General features: G+C 40.9%; 1 protein-coding gene and 1 long non-coding RNA gene across 11 annotated transcripts in view; one reads left to right on the forward strand and one right to left on the reverse strand.

The window, feature by feature from the left end:
- The window catches only part of SORCS2 (sortilin related VPS10 domain containing receptor 2), a 929896-nt gene that overhangs the window by 751944 nt on the left and 165515 nt on the right, over nt 1-12437 (forward strand). The gene's annotated exons all lie outside the window — the stretch shown is intronic.
- Nucleotides 63-4140, reverse strand: LOC142829682 (uncharacterized). Its single transcript, XR_012904393.1, has 3 exons — nt 4020-4140; nt 1003-1117; nt 63-190 (listed from the first exon to the last, which is right to left on the reverse strand). It is a non-coding gene; the product is annotated as an uncharacterized LOC142829682 (long non-coding RNA).

Raw genomic sequence — 12437 nt, forward strand, 5'->3', positions numbered from 1 at the left:
ACTGAACTGACCAATTATGCCTGTTTGCCTTCAATCAAAGAAAATTGCACCATGGCTGCAAACACTATGAGATGTTTTCTTCTGCCTGTCAGTTTAACCTCTGTCTTGCTTGCGTTCAGCTTCAGCCAGCTGTTCTTCATCCACATCCTGATATTATCCAGACACTGGAAGCAGGAGATGGTCGCATGTGCTGAAAGAGAAGTAGAGCTGTATCATCTACATTTTTCTATCACTTGAGTCCATATTGTCTGACCTGTTCATTTAGGGGCTCCATCTCAGTGTTGACTAGAACTAGTGAGAGAACAGATCATTATAGGGCTCCACCAGAGAGGGGTCTAGTGGTGGAGGTGCATTTTCCTATTAGCACCCTGGGAAGGGTTAACTCCATTTTAGCACATTATTCTGTGCCTCTGCCACCACTCTTAAGGCTAGTGAACAGTTATCAGTTACAGTTACTGGACTTTTAAGTCTTCTATGCTGCTGTCCTGTAACAGGCTTTGGAATTAGATAGTGGGCATGAGTTTTTGTGGATAAATCATAATCTATAGTGATTAATTATTAAGCTTTTGATGCACATTTTAATTTACATTTCAGAGATGTAGCTGTGTTAGTCTGTTTGAGCAAAAACGACAAGGAGTTCTATGGGATACATTTGTTTGGGCATAGGCTTGTATCTGACGAAGTGGTTTCCAGCCCACAATAGCAAATGTCCAAAATAAATGTGTTAGTCTTTAAGGTACGCCAGGGCTCCTCAACATTTTATTTTGGATTAAATAAAACTGCACAAGATAGAACAAAAACTGAAGTCCATGAGAAAGTATGGTGTGTTCCTCCTGTTATGTGCTGCGTGATCTCCACCTTATAAACCATTAGTTACTTTCTGCAAACAGCAGATTCTTAGATGTTTTAAAGTGAAGTATAGAGAAAATAAAATCCTGTGCCACACATTTGCATACATATGTGAATAAGAACGTGAGATTCTAGAGGATTCAGAATATTTACCTTTTATGATGGCCTGTTTTAGTTGTCCCTTTACTGTTCAACAAGAATATTTCTTTGGTTGTTCCCTGAATTTCTTCCAAGGGCGGATGGTCCCTAAACCCTCCAAATTCAAGATCTGGGAATGCAGAAACAAATTACTTTGCAGACATCCTGAAATTTGTTTAATTGACTCTGTGTGAAGCTGGAACAGCTGGATTTGGTGCATGGAAGTTTGATGTAAGTAATTCTCCACACACAGATCCTGCAATGGCAGTATAGCTGATCTGTGGGCACTGTTTTAGACCTGAGGCTATACTAGTTTCCCATTAACTTCCACAGCTCTTACTTCACGGGGCCAAAGACAATGGACCATGTAGTGGGAGATTTGCTAGTCTGAAAACCATTCTGCCCTGGCCTACTTATCACATATCCCTTACTTTGCTATGTTGGGGACATGTATGGAGCCTCATAGATCAGGGTAATAATGCACAGGAGACATAGACTCCTCTGTGGGTTCTTCAGGTCTCCCTCTCTAGCCCATCCAAGCGGCATGCAGTGGAACAGTATATATTCTGCTGCACCTGAGTCCTTTCTCAGTGACAGAGGATTGAGTAGAATTTTCCATATAATAAAGAGTTGGAGGCTAAATTTTGCCTGCCCATAAAAATAGTTCCTGCTCTGATGTGTGCAAAAGGACCTCTCCTAAGCTTTTAAGGGGTCTAGACTCTAGAGAGAGAACAATCAATAAAGGAGGTCGAGGAGTAAAAAGAAACAGACAGAAATAATCGTGGTCTCAAAAGTGAGTATATATTCACATGCATAGCTGCATTCAGTAATAACATGCTAAACATACATATCTGTACGTTTCAGAGTGTAGCTTCATTGAAGTCAATGGAGCTTCATCTCTTTACACCAGATAAGGATATAGCCTTTAACTACTACATAAGGACATATTACACTCATGTTACATTCTTTACATAGACTTCCTGTTTCTATCAGCAGCAGAACTGCTATGGATTGAAAGGTATGTAATCCTAAAAGTATTTTCCAGAGGTTAAATTGATTGCCTGGGATTTAGGAGGTCTGGGTTCAAGTCTGTGCTCCTTCTGACTGAGCTTGTGCAAGTCAAGCTGTAACATGATACTCCATGTGTAAAATGGGAATAATACCTCATTAATGTTGTGCATTAATATTTGTGAGGTATTCAAATACTATGTTAATAGTGGTCATATAAGTAACTTAGGGTATGTCTACACTGCCACTCTAGTTTGAACTAGGGTGGCTAATGTAGGCATTCGAACTTGCAAATGAAGCCCGGGATTTAAATATCCTGGGCTTCATTTGCATGTTCCCGGGCGCCGCCATTTTTAAATGCCCAGTAGTTCGAACTACCTGCCTGTGACTACACACGGCATGGACTAGGTAGTTCGAATTAAAGCTCCTAATTCAAACTACCGTTAAACCTCCTTGCAAGGTTCGAATTAGGAGCTTTAATTCGAACTACCTAGTCCATTCTACGGGTAGCCGCGGGCAGGTAGTTTGAACTACGGGGCATTTTAAAATGGCGGCACCCGGGAACATGCAAATGAAGCCCGGAATATTTAAATCCCGGGCTTCATTTGCAAGTTCGAATGCCTACATTAGCCACCCTAGTTCAAACTAGGGTGGCAGTGTAGACATACCCTTATGTAGCAAGAACATGATTAACCTGGAATTGGGCTTCCTCCACAGGTTGAGTTTGAAACATTTGCTATATTGTTAGTCATCATAGGAACAAAACGGGTTCACCTGATAGAAGTCTTTTGACCTGAGCTGTGCTTGGTGAATAATTTGCAGTATCTGATGCCTGTCAGGAATCACTTAACACTGTTGTTGGTCTGAGGGAAGAAACAATTGCTAAGAGTGGGCTGAGTTCTACTTGCATTGTAGACATGAGAACATGTCAATCTGAAAACAAAAGGAGAGAGAAAAACTATAGAACTGCAAATTAAAGTTGAGAGGTAAATTTTTGACAGAATTCTTGGGCAGTTTCCAAACATGGGGACAGTGCTGGAGCACAGCAGTAGATCTCTAAATGAGGTTGGCTATTTTTATCCTTAATGACTAACGGAGGGTTTTATAAGACTACTCATTTGATTTAGAGGTGAAGATATGCTGTTCCCTGTTCCTTTTCCTACCAGTATGTGCACACCAACACAGTATCTGATTTCAACAAGAGATGTGCATATTTGGGTATCTGAGATTAGAAATCAGCCTTGGATTGAATTTTTCATGCCTTATAAAGTTTATTCTAAGGCTACCAGATTATTAGTTATTAATATGAATGTTGGGGTAACCAGGTGAAATTAAGTGGCTAGTAATATATAGATGGTCCGATGAGATGTTCTATTGGTCCTTTCTGAATGTAAAAGCTGAATCACTGAAGAAGTTAATAAAAATCACCTTACAAATAACTTTTAATTATAAAACCAAATAATGCGGGGTAGCTTAGTTTTTCACTAAGAGGTTTGGTCAGATTAGGGTGCAATGTGAAACAATTCTAGGGTACTCTTTGCTCTGTCATGCAACTCATGTTGCTCTGTCAGTGTGTGCTAGCACTTGTCTGTACCTGTTTTGCATTTTCACTGCCTTCATTTGAGTAGTATCTGAGTGCCTTGCAAGCATTAATTAAGTAATTCTCAGAAAACCCCTGTAAATTGGAGAATTATTTTCTAAAGATTAGAAAATAAGGCCCAGAGATATTAAGTGACTTTTCCACTGTTACATGGGAAAATTCTGGCAGAGCCAGGAACTCAGACAATCTCTTGACTTTCAGTTCAGTGCATTAACCATAAGATCATCCTCAGTCCTATTCCAGAGGAGCTCACTTTATGATCTATGGACTTGATTCCAGTCCCATTAATGAACATTTTTATTATTTTTAATAGTGCAGCATACAGTTCTATGTTAAGAAACACGACTTACTTGAGGTGGATGTTTTCAGACCTTTGTATCATTTTTTCCCTTAAAATAATGTAATAATTTAATCAATCACTTACATTTTCTTTTCTTGTTGCTGCACACCTCTTTGCTGAATGTGGATATAAAGTACACAAAGATCTGCAATTTCAAAACAAGACACTTAACTAACTAAAGATGGTTGGAAACCTTTTACCATGACAAAATTTAATTAAAACTGAAGTAAGATGATTCGTTTCTCATTTTCCTATTTTCTTGATTTTTTTTTTTTTTTTGCAATAAAATATGGCCCCAAATAAGAAATGGTGTTTAAAGCGAGAAGCAATACATCCCTTAGCTGTAGTGGAATATATACCTAAGATAGGAAGACCCACCCCAGAATAGCAATTAGCCCAATGATTGAGGCACTCACTATGAGATGAGACATCCAGGTTCCAATCTTGGCTGTGCAAAATTGAGAGCATGGATTTAAACCTGGGTTTCCTGTATCCCAGGTGAATGGCTCAATGAATATTTAATTATTTATACAAACTGAAACACCTCCAACAGGGGTATGTTCCCTTTTTCTCTCTCTCTACCCAACAAAACTTCCATCAGAGCTGATATGTTTATACAAAACATGTCTGTTTTCAAGAAAAAGCATTTTTTGGTTGAAAAAATTGACAAAACTTGTTTGTGACCAGCTCTAAGCAATACCTGAACATGGAGACAATCAGAAGAATAGTGAGTTATCTTGCCAGGTTTGTAGGTTTTCTAAAAACCTACCTTTCTAAAAAGTGGGCACTGCAGAGCTACACAATCCTGAACCCTGATCTAAAAGTCATGCTTTAGGAATTAATTTGAAGTTCTGTCACCAGTGTTAGATGGGAGGTCAGACTAGATGATCACCACCATCTGGCCTTCCAACCTGTGAAAGGTTTGCTATTTACCATTCTGCTGCAATCAGAGACAGCAGCATTGAATGATGTTAAATATAAAAGATCTATTATCCAGTGAAGCCCTTTCTTTATTAATAAGATTCAGCCTGATGAGACCAAAAATTACTTTAAAAAACATTTCCTTTCTGCTCTACAAGGGCTTTTTTTTCCAGTCCATTTGGACTAAATATCAAAGATAAGGGAAATATCTTACTAGAAAGAGCTTTTGTAATTAAGCTTTGTAGCCTACATGAGTGAGATGTAGCTTAATTCAAGTGGAAATTAATAATTATGTTTCCAAGGCACGCCTTTGGTGTCCTAATAAATCACACAATCGGCTGTGTATTACATGGTACAGGCTTCAGCACCAAACTGTCCTATAAGTACCCGGTGCTTCCCCAGCAGTAGGTTCTTACTGCAGTCAGGTTTCTTCCTAGTTTCAGCTACCTTACTGGTTCTTTTCTGTATCTTTCAGGAGCAAGCGGGTCCAAGAATCCAAATATGTGAGGAAATAAAATATATAGGGCTGGCTTTTTCTATGCACAAGTGACCACACAGGTAGCAGGGGCAGGTGGGGAAAAGGGCACCTATAAGAGAAATGCATTTTTGATACATTGCATTATTCAAATGATTATAAAACATACAACAAATACATTCAATTCTCCAGGCAGCCTGGCCAGGAGAAGACCAGTATCCTGCTGAAAGATATTTCAGTGAGTTACTTGTATTCTGTGAAGATGAAGTGAAAATATGGCCCCCAGCTGGGAGAGTGAAAATAATTGGTTCCCCAGCAGAAAGACATTGATGTCTTGTTCAATACCCATATGCTAAATATTTAGCCATGGAAACTGCTTTTTTTTCCTTCCTGTCTTCTCTTTAGTCATATATGCTAAACTAATTACTGCTATTGCTTTAATTCCCCTTAGAGCAGCGGTAGTCAATAGGTGGTCTGCAGGACAAATCCGGACCACAGATGCTGTTGAATGGATGCCAAAATCCTTTTTTATACTTATTATTGTTATTTTTTCATTATTTTTCTCTGGAGTCTGGAACTGGACTATACCTTGGCCAAGAAATGTGGATCTTGACAAAATGTGGATCTTGACTAGACTGCCACAGAGTCTAGTGCTGTCTTTGCTGCCAGCAAACTTAAGACCAGAGAGTGGATACTGTTTGCTCTGTCCCTTCATTAAGAATATATACAGTCATTTCTTCTGCATGCAGTATCCTGCTTGAAAAACACAGTTGTACTTTGTGATGCCCTGAGGCTAAAAATACATACATGCTTAACAGAGGGGAGGGAGAGAAGGTGGGGTCTGTAAAGCAGCTTCTTGAATTATAATAATGTGCAAAACCCCCAAATTTAAAAGCTTAATGTCTACCTGCTCATTCTGGGAAATTATTTCCAATTGTGGAGATGTAAGGTCTTCCTTTCATTCTTTCTTTTCAGATAAATATATATAGAGAGAAATTTGCTCATTTCCATTGTGCAATCTAATTTTCATTATTTCTTCAAGTCATGCAGAATGTCCATATTTTTTCAGAAGTATAAAACTTGGTTATAGAAGATTCCTCTACTGTGACAAGAATTAGTGGTGTGCCTCCCACACTGCCATTGTGAATCAAACTGTTGTCTAAGCATAAAGACTATCCAATTTAATTCTTGCATGTTTAAGGAATCCAGCTGATACTTTACCCCACATAAGAGGATGATTTAAGATTATTCTGGTTTTAGATACAGGCGATCCTCTCTATAAGTCCAAGATACGTTCCAAAAAACTTGGACTTACAGGCTAGGTCTAGATAACAGTTCTTTGTCGGAAAAAGCTATGCACAATTTCCATAGCTTTTTTCAATCACTTTTGCAGAAGAGGCTTTTCTGCCATTTGGCCCCATAGAACGAGGCATACAGGGCTCCCCAAAAGAGCACGTTTGCTCTTCTGCAAAAAAAAGTGGAAGAGCAAACACGTTCTCTGGGCGCAGCGGAGTTTTTCCGGTATCCTGGAAAAACACACCAGTCTAGATGTACCTATAGTGAAACAACTTAAAGCAGGAAATTTTTTCTTCCATTTGCGCAAAATGGGGGGGAAGGGATTGTGTGCGACTTATAATGCATCAGTTCCTACAAGCATCAATGACTTTAGGGCGGAATGGATTTATACTGGGGCGACTTATAGTGGGGACACCCTGTACATAAATTATATTCCCAATACACTAGAAATACGCACATTTTAGTCCAACACTGGTACCTGGGTAAAATGAAGTTAGTTCTCTTAATCCATATTTAGAGTCTTAAGGCTACATTACACTTCACGGAAGATCAATGCTGCCATAGTAGATGTTCCAGGGTTCAATTTAATGGGTCTCGTGAAGATGCACTAAATTGAATGCCTCATGATAAGTAAAGGAAGCAGATGGGAGCATTTGCTCCTGTAGACCTCCTGCTCTGTGGATGGGGATTTAAGTTTCATTGACTCCAGCTACCTAATTAATGTAGCTGGAACTGCGTATCTTAAGTCGACCTTCCCCTTCAGTGTAGAAGTGCCCTATAGGTATCTCGACACTGTAATAAAACACAGTGGCAGGCCCAGGACAGATAACTAGGGCTTGCAGGGCTTGGGCTGTGAAGCTATAAAGGAGCTATGTAGACATTTTTCGTCTGGAGGCAAAGCTCTGGGACCCAGTGAGTGGAGTCTCAGAGCCTCGGTCTCAGAGCTCAGGCTTACGTTCTGATGGCTCCAGCCTGAGCCTGAATGGCTGCACTGTAGTTTTACAGTCCTGCAGCCCATGGCAGCTGATATGAGCCAGCTGCATGTGTTGTACTGCACTGTAAATATCTCATAAGACCTCAGAACACTTAAAGTTGTGCTTAAAGTGCTGGAAGTTAAAAATGTGCTTGCATGTCTTGCTAGGTTGACTGGGTGTGCCAGATTAGATGTTCAGTCTCTCTCTATAGCACACTTCATGTGCTACCTCTCCAGCTGGTTGCCATCTTATTTTATCATCCTGAGCACTGAAAGATTCATTGTGCATTGCAAATGTCTAGCACACTGTAGATACAGGTTGCATCTCTAAAATCTGGAACTCTCTGGTCCAGCAATATCTGTGGTCCAGCAAGACCATTGATATTGCTGGACAAGAGAGCCCAGGCTGTCGAGGTGCAGAAGCACAGTCCCATGTGGGGCAAGCACGGTGGAGAGCACAGCCCTGGCGAGGCAGCGAGGAGCACAGCCCCTACTGGGGCTGGAGGTAGTGGGGCCAGTGGCCAGGAGGAACGCAGGCCCTACTGGAGCTGGCACAGTGGGGAGTGCAGCCCAGGCCAGGGCTGATGCAGTGAGAAGCACAGCCTTAATCGGGGCTGGTGTGTTGTGGGGGCGCTGCGCAGTGTAGGCTAGTGCCCCAGCCAGGCTTGGCATGATGGGGAGCTAGAGGTAGCAGGGCAGCTGGTATGGAGCACAGCCCTAGCCAGGAGCAAAGGCTCCAAATGGGTAGGGAGCCTTGACCTCCTCTTGTCTGGCAAACTCCGCAGTTCAGGACCACTCAGATCCTAAAGGTGCTAGACCAGGGAGGTCCAACCTGTACTACATAATAAATATTAACTAGCATAGCCAGTAATGTCACATTCAGGATGATTAACTAAACTGCCATGCACAGTTCCCATTAGCCCTACAAGGAGTTTTTGAAATGAACTTTGATTTTAGTCCTGATGTTATATGATTACATTCAGCAGGTTTCTGAGGAGCACTTCTTAACATTCCCACCTTATATAATTAACATTCCCCATTCACAATTCACTTGAAAATCAGTTGCTGTTCTGGAATGTATCTCCTGAGATTTATCTGTGATACATAAGCATTTGCAAGAGGCCCCTCAAGAAAACATGAAAAGCTCTATAGATCTGAAAAGGCTATGAATGAGTAGAGTGTAACCACTACACAGTATTGAGAAATATAAATATGTGGGAGTGTTAAGCACATGTGGGCACTTACCAAATTCAGTAAACGAACACAAGCTACATTTCAAGCTCTTGTTAACCTAAAACAACTGATACAAAGTCATTAATAACATTAGGGCTTGTGTGGGGTGATTTACGGACAGCCATAGAAGAAAATCTGAAAGATAAAACTTATACCTGCAAGGCATTTTATTCCTCTCTCTGCTTGGAATTATCTTGGGTTGATTTTTAAGATATTGTTTTTTTCACCAGTATGGGAGTAAAGGGCCCATAACTTATTTCGGCTATGCCACTCATGAGTTATCAGGTCTTTCATACTGTCTGAGATAAAAATCATAACCCATGGCAGTCCATTTTGTGTGTTTTATGAATGCCCTCTGAGAAACAACATCTCATTTACAATTGGAGCCTGCAACGAGAGTAATTTCTGCATCAACCAAGCACATCTAATAACACATAAATAATGTACATTGTAAAAACAACAAAAATAGACAGGTTAGTTACTTACATTTGAAAAATGTTGAGAATGTGGCCGCAGTGTTGATGAACTGTTAACCATTGTCTGGAAATGTGTATTTTGTTACAAAGCACAGCTAGGTCCAAAACTCCGTGAGAATGGTATGTGATGCACATTCATCAGCAGTTTTAAGCTATTTCATCACTAATGGCTGGATCCTTCAGAGTATTGAGCACTCTTACCCCAGTCCAGGGAGACACTTAATTTCTGCTTAACTTTCTCTCTGTCCCATTAATGGAAATTAATCAATCTCAGTGGCACAGCTCATGTGTTCAGAGTTAAAGCACATCCTTAAATGCTTTGCTATATTGAAGCTAGAGTGCTCAGCATTTTGCAGGATTTAATTCTAATAGCCATATCCTCCAACTTCAGTGGGAGTTCATTTTAATGGAAAAGCTTGAACAAGATTTAAGATGTTCAAAACCTCACAGGCAGCATTCAGCGTCTTATCAGGAAGCGACTGAAATTTTTAAAACAGGAGTTGATGTATTTATTTCACCCAACCAAAGTAGACTATAATATTATAAACTCTGTTCATAACAAAAAAGGATACTATTAGTTCTTTTCATTTTAGAATATTTCAGTTTTTGTTCTTGTAAAACTTCAAGAAACAAGTGCTCTCTCCATACTTAGTCGAAAGCTCTATTACTGCATGACCATGGATAATTCTTCATGATCATCCCTCATACTACTCAACTATTCTTTTTTAAGTGCCATGAGAAAGAACAGAGAATCAGTGCTGGAATTAATTGATGAAGTTAATTGCTGAAGCTATGGAGTAACCTTAAATCAGATATTATGCTGCTACTGCTGCTATCTACTACTTGCAATGAACCAGAGGGTTTGCATTCGTGTTCCCTGTAAGAAGAACACTTGGTTGGCTACCCAAGAGAGATTCAGATGTTGTTCAGCTGATTAGCAGAGTGCCCACAATGGGATGAATGTGTTTCTACTTGCAGTGCACATCTGCTCATGCCTCAATGCAGATAACAAAATTGATTCCACACTTGGATGGAAAAAATTAGAGGGAACATTGGGAAGATGGCATTTTTTGCCCCAGAGTATGTGTGTCAGAGGGTTGGCAGCATGAATTTGTAGACATTTGGTCCAATTTCCAATAATTTGATTATTACTATAGTTAGTTCAAATTGGAAGCATTTTATGTACTTAACACACTGCTGGCTGATTTGTAACCATATAATTATCAAGATAAAAATAAACGATGGGGTAATTATAACTTTTCCAACACCTTTTATTTCCTGTGTTTTGACCTGTGGAATGCTAATGTACTATTTTTATAGCTTATTTTCCCCTTATATGCTTTTCTTCTCTCTTTCTGTTGGAAGGCAGGCAGAAATGGGGGATGTCTTTTTGTTAACTTAAGGCTTCCAGGTGCTGGGACCAAATCCAGAACCATCTCTAGTTCCTCCTTTCTCCCACAAAAGCCATTGTTTACACTGTACTGCATGTTGGCCAGATGTAGGGAAGCGGAGGGGGTGTGTGGGGAAGGGGTGAGGGAGAGGCTGAGGTAACTCCATCTCAGCCTGATCATTAGAGGCGTGATTCAAAGCCAAGGAAAATCAGTGGGCATCCTTCTCTACAGCCTTCGATTGGCTCTGAATCAGGTGTTCCATTATCAGCCAAAAATGGATGCTGAGGTACAGTGTGAAGGACTCCTACCCTGATCCCTTTTCAGTACTCTTGATTGTATTCACTAAGGGTGTGTCTACACAGCACCCCAGACTCAACATAAGATACGCAATTTGTGCTACGCAAATTGCGTATCTTATTTTGAATCTATTTTGAAATTTGAAATTTGGCATGCCTGCACAGTGCCAGATTTCAAAATAATGTGCTATTTCGAGCCATTCCTTGTCCCTCATGCAATGAGGTTTCCTGGAATGGCGAAATAGTGCGTCCATTATTTCGAAAAATATTTTGAAATAATGGGTGGCTTGTGTAGACACAGGGTAGCTATTTTGAGTACCTCCGGTATCCCAAAATGGCTGTGCAGTGTAGATGTACCCTAACACTGTTGATTTCAGTAGGAGTTTTGACCTGAGAAAGGAGTGATTAATAAGCATCTTTAGAATAAGTAGATCAGAGTCCCTGAGTTTTTCAAAGCACTGTAAAGACATTAGCTCATCATCACAACACCCTTAGGAGGTAAGTAAAAGCATATGATCATTCTCACTGTATAGCTGGGGAAGCTGAAACCCAGAGAAGTTAACTGACATACTTGAGATCACACAGTAAATCTATGATAATATAAGGACTAATTCTCAGCAAGTCCTGAGTCTCAACCTTCAAATGAATCCACTAAAGAATGCCCTTCTTCTAATATTCAACCACAATAGAGTTTAAAACACAAAGCTCATTTCATCCTGCTTCATGTGTGTGGAGGTTCCTTCCCCTGCATCTCTCTATTTTTCTTAATTTGCCCCTCTGATTTTAAGATATAGTAGATATGTGCTGAGTTTTAAGCTACGTAATAATGGAGTCTTAGAGTATGTCTACACTACAAAGTTAATTCGAACTAACAGACGTTAGTTCGAATTAACTTTGATAGGCGCTACACTAGCGATCCGCTAGTTCGAACTTAATTCGAACTAGCAGAGCGCTTAATTCGAACTAGGTAAACCTCATTCTACGAGGACTAACGCCTTGTTCAAATTAACTAGTTCGAATTAAGGGCTGTGTAGCCACTTAATTTGAACTAGTGGGAGGCTAGCCCTCCCCAGCTTTCCCTGGTGGCCACTCTGGGCACCACCAGGGAAACTCTTCTGCCCCCCTCCCGGCCCCGGAGCCCTTAAAGGGGCACGGGCTGGCTACGGTGCCTGTGCCAGGTGCAAGCCTGCCAGCACCCAGCCAGCAGACCCTGCACCTAGCACGGCTCGAGCCAGCCACCCACTGCCACCCAGCCCTCCGCCTCTTCCCGGGACCAGGCTGGCGGCTCCTGGGAGCCTGCCCGGGACTACAAGAGGTGGGCGCCCGCTTTGTCTAGTGCGGACATCGTGGATCTCATCCATGACCTCCGCACTAGGCACAGGAAAGTGGCCGTCTAGGGCAGGATAACCAGGGTCCACTGAGACCCCCGACCCTGAGCCCT

Source organism: Pelodiscus sinensis, chromosome 5, assembly GCF_049634645.1.
Source record: "Pelodiscus sinensis isolate JC-2024 chromosome 5, ASM4963464v1, whole genome shotgun sequence".
In the NCBI taxonomy this organism is placed as follows: Eukaryota; Metazoa; Chordata; order Testudines; family Trionychidae; genus Pelodiscus; species Pelodiscus sinensis.